Source organism: Myotis davidii, unplaced genomic scaffold (genome assembly GCF_000327345.1).
Source record: "Myotis davidii unplaced genomic scaffold, ASM32734v1 scaffold217, whole genome shotgun sequence".
Lineage (NCBI taxonomy): Eukaryota > Metazoa > Chordata > Mammalia > Chiroptera > Vespertilionidae > Myotis > Myotis davidii.
The window spans coordinates 9265869-9270932 of NW_006290034.1; positions in this window are offsets into that span (position 1 = coordinate 9265869).

Below are 5064 nucleotides of genomic sequence, written 5' to 3' on the forward strand. Positions count from 1 at the left end.
TTCTTCATTGTTACAAGGCAATGATGAGTCCAGATTCAAACGCAGATCTTCTCCTGCCAGATATACCTTTCCCCATATTCCTTTAAACCCTGACTTCTTTCTCGTCATCCTCCTGCTCAAAAAGATTCAACCCATTCCACTGTCTCTAGGAAAAAAGCTCAAACTAAGGAGCTAAGTCAGGGTCCTCAAACTTTTTAAACAGGGGGCCATGTCATCCTCCTGCTCAAAAAGATTCAATCCATTCCACTGTCTCTAGAAAAAAAGCTCAAACTAAGGAGCTAAGGCAGGGTCCTCAAACTTTTTAAACAGGGGGCCAGTTCACTGTCCCTCAGACCGTTAGAGGGCCGGACTATCGTTTAAAAAAAAAAACTATGAACAAATTCCTATGCACACTGCACATCTCTTATTTTGAAGTAAAAAAACAAAACGGGAACAAATACAATATTTGTATTTGCATGTGGCCCGCGGGCCGTAGTTTGAGGACCCCCAAGGAGTCAGCGTGTCCCATAAACTTGCCTCTCCTGCTCACTCCACAATGTGTGGGTCCTCTCCAGGCGGGCCTTCCCTTGGGCTCCCCCCTCTGCAGAAATAGATGATTGTTTCTCCTCCACTCGTTTCAGTCCATTACTTCATAAAGTCCAGGTTTATTCCTGAAATTGTGCAAAATAGCCCTAGTTGTCGGCGAGGTCTCTGCCTCTTACCTCTTAGAGCTTTTCCTAAGCTCAGGTCACCGAATGTCCTCAGGCTGCAGCCCAGGGGGTCCTAATAGTAGCATCCTAAAAGCACTCACCAGTCTAGTCCCCACCTGCTTATGGAGACCCCATCACCATGTACCTTCTCCTTCTCCTGCATCCTCCCTGAGGCCTTCCTCTTGGGGAGCTTCACCCCATTTCTGCACGCCCCTTACTGTGAGATCTCCAGCGTCTGCCTCTGATGCCCTGCCTCTCAGCCCTCCCAGTCCCAGAGGGGCCAGGCGTGGCGACCCACACCCAAAAAGGAAGGTCACTCCTGGTCACCTAAAGGCCAGAGCACCTTTGCTGGTGCCTTCGCTCATCCATCTCACACCCCAAGGACAGAGTCCCAGAAAAACAAAAACAAACCAGCATCTTCGGCCTCCACCTGCCGCCCTTTCCCTGGGGGGTCTCCGTTAGGATGAACACAGACCCCATGCTGCCCCCTCTCTTCTTTGTGTTCCTCAAAATGACATTAGCCACTGGGTTGTGGCTGCTTACTCTGGGCCAGGCAGCGTGCTAAGCACCTGACAACATACCTCGTTTAATGAGCAGTTGGTAGGGTAGGTATCCTTACGTATTCATTTTTCAAAGTAGCCTCTCACAGCTCCAGGAGCTTAAGAAACTTGCCCAGGGTCACACAGTTCCTCAGAGTCCGGCCTCTCCTGAAGTCCTTGCTTAACCAACAGTATGCTGCCCGAGCTACCCAAGGCACAGCCTCCCCTGCCCTCGCCAGGCAAAATCAAAAGCCCTTTCAAATGAGCTCATGCAAACTGCTCCTCAGACACCTGCTCGCAGACGCGCTCGGACGTGCTGTATCCGCTGTTATAAGTCAGTGCTGACGCGTCCTGCGTGCTGACTGTGTGCCCGGCACTATTCTAAACACTTTGCATTATTAATGCATTGAAGCCTCGTGACCACCCTGTAGGGTAAGTATTATTATGATTCCCCCATTTCACGGATGAAAGCAAAACAGCAGCACTTGAAAGGACACAGCTCCTAAGTGGCAGAGCTGGGATGAGGACGCAGGCCGCCTAGTGCCTGTGCCCACCCTCTCACCACCCTGCCACTGATCACTGAGCACCTACTATGCTCCAGGCACTGGACCGGGTCCTCTCTTACATTTTATCTAATCTTCCCCACATTCCTGCATAAGGGTTATGTCCTTAGTTTTACAACCAAGGAACCTGAAAGTCAGAGAGATTACATAAACCTGCCGAAGATCTTGGTTAGTAACGGGAAACATCCAGATTTCACCAGCTCGAGAGGCCGTCTTGTCAAATCATTTGCCTTTTCAGACACATGATTTTTCTAGAGCCCCAACCAGATTCTCCCCTCCCTCCCTCCCAGGGTCTCTCTGAGCGCTCTCTCGCTGGGTCTGTGTTCTGGGCACAGATAGGAGGAGGAGAAAGATAAAAGAAGGTGGTGGCTGCCAGCTGCAGCTTCAAACAAAATAGAGCCACATTTACAAAGGCGCCAGGGCTGGTTGCCTAGCAACAACTGTCTGCCTCCCCAACCTGCTCCGTTCCATCCTTACCCACCACGCATGACACACACCCCTTGGCCTGCAGTGCCCTCTGCGACATCTCCCTTCGAGGCCGCCTTTGTTCATTTTAACCTGATTTTCTGAGCAAATGCTTGCAGCTGGCAACTTGCAGGGAGTCCAGGAAATAAATGTGTCGCACAGATGGCCCTGGGGCAGGCAGAACAGAGCTGTCCGCCCCGCACGGCCCATACCTTGGCACTCACAGGTTAGCCAATGCTGTGGGAAGGGGAAGGCCTCATTGCAGGCTCTTTGTCATCTCCCTAAAGGTTTTTCGTCTTTTTCTTTTTTAATTTAAAGAGTTTTGTGTTTCACATATGTCAGGTCCTTTAAATAGTTCCTTGAAATAAAAGTTTAACTGGAATAGAACTAAAGTAGACTGTCTGGACTCCTTTTTTCATCTTATCGCCCATGTTTGCAGTTAAGAGGCTCTTAAATTTAAACTTATCTTCAATTCAGCCAGCCCAGAAGGCCTTGGGGCTATTTTTGTCCTAGAGTCTTCAAGGGAGGTCGGACAAGGCAGAATAGACATTCTCTGAGCTCTTCCTTCAAGCCCCAAGGCCAAGGGGGCAGTGGCCGAGCAGCCGCGGCAGGTGATGCTGACCGGGAGCCAGGGCTGCACCGTCCCTCCCAAGGACCCCTTTGTCCATAGCAGGAAAGAAAAAACATCAACAGTTACATTTGACAACTGAGCTGGTCTGAAGACAAATACAATCCAGGCTGGGTTCAGTAACAGATGCCTTTATTATTTGTAGTGTTCTATGTTTATTCTTTTCTGATGTTAAACGACATTGAAAGGATTGCGGGTTCAGGCCACTGGGCTGAGCGTGCCTAATGGATAAGATGGCCCTGCTGCCAGCGGTCCAGCCCTGTGCTCAGGGCCCTGAGGCTGGGGAAATGGGAGGTGTGGCCTGTACTCAGGCAGCTCCCAGCCCGGCTGGGGAGGAAAACAAAGGCGATCCCCGAAATCACAGGCGCTCAGCTTGGCGGCCACCAAAAAGTCACCTAAGCCCCTTTCTTGAGCAGTTGCCCCTCACTTAAAGAAATAACGCACTTTGAAAACACAGCAGGTTGAGAAGAGTCTGGAGAGGTGGGAGGTGGCTCTGGCAAGCACGGGGGTGGATTGGATGTTGGGGTTAGAGAAAGTCAAGGGGGGTTTCTGGGTTGGGGGCTTAGGTGACCATCTCCATAGATAGCACATAGAGAAAGAAGAGGCTTGGAGGATGAGGCAGTGAGTCTAGTGTCGGGCAGGTTACGTTTGAGATGCCTTTGGAGGGTGACAGGCAGAGACCAGGGCTGCCTGACTCCCCACCAGAGTCCCATTTCCCCACAAGTGGATACGGATGGAGAAATCCAAGTGTCTTGTTGCCTTCATGGGCGCGATGCCCAATTGGACACAGGGACGATAGCTAGATCCTGGCCTCAGACATCCACTCTCCCACTGAAGGCAGCTTCCATGAGCACATACAACTCCCTGCCTTGTTCTGGCCTCAGGAATAGTTTTGAGAGAGTTAATGCCCTAGAAGCAGCCCAGACCAGTCAGGGACAGGAAGTTGGTAGATCCATAACCCAGCTTCTTCGTCCTTCAGTTGGGATAACTCTAAGGCACGTATTACACAGTCTCCCAGAATTCCCCAGTGAGACTGGGGTCCTAGAGTCCTGGGTGAGGCTGGAACCATCCTGGCCCCACCTTTCTCAGGTGAGATGGTTCTTTGGGTGAAGGGCTGTGTGGCCAGAACCAGGACCAGGTGCATCTGGAAAGGAAGGGTTGGCATTCTTTTTTCTTTTTTTAAATATATTTTTATTGTTTTTAGAGAGGCAGCTCTATCCACTGAGCCAAACCAGCTAGGGCGACATTCTTAAGTTCACTCATTTCAAGTGTGTATTTCAATGCATTTTTGTGTATTGATAGAACTGTACAACCATCTAATTCCCATCACCCTAAAAAGGAAACTAGAGCCCATTAATCGTCACTCCCACTTCCACCTCCATCCCTAGGCAAACACTAATCTACTTTCTGTCTTTATATTTTCCTATTTTGGACTTTTTGTATGAATGAAATTATATAAGCGGTATTTTGTGTCTGGCTTCTCTCACTGAACATGTTTTAAGGTTCATCTATGTTGTAGCATATACTGGTACTTCAGTCTTTCTTATTCCAAATAGTATTTAATTGTATGGATAATGCTATACTATTTATTCATTCATAAGTTTTTTAAAATTAATTTTCAGCTTTACTGAGGTATAATTGACAAAAAACATAGTACATGTATAAAGTGCACAAGACATATGCATACTTTGTGAAATGATGACCACAACCAGGTTAATTAACACATCCACCACCTCACATAGTTATCTTTTTAAAAAAATAATCCATTCATCAATTGACAGAGAATGAGAAGTTTCTGTTTATTTGAGTATTGCAAATAATATTGCTACTATGTGTATCTGTAAACACGTTTTTTTTGTGCTAACCTATATTTTTATTTCTCTTGGTAGATACCTAGGAATGAAATTGCTGGGTTGTGTTAGACTTTTTTTCCTATTGATTTTTAGCTATAGAGGAAGGGAGAGGGAGAGAGGGAGAAACAGCGATGTGAGAAACATCAATAAGCTGCCTCCTGCACACCCCCCATCAGGGATCAAGCCTACAAGCTGAGTATGTGCCCTGACCAGGAATCAAACTAGCAACTGGTTCATAGATCAGTGCTCAACCACTGAGCCACACTGGCCAGACTCAGACATTTTTCAGAGATCTAGCCCACTCCACACTAATTCCAAAACAAATAC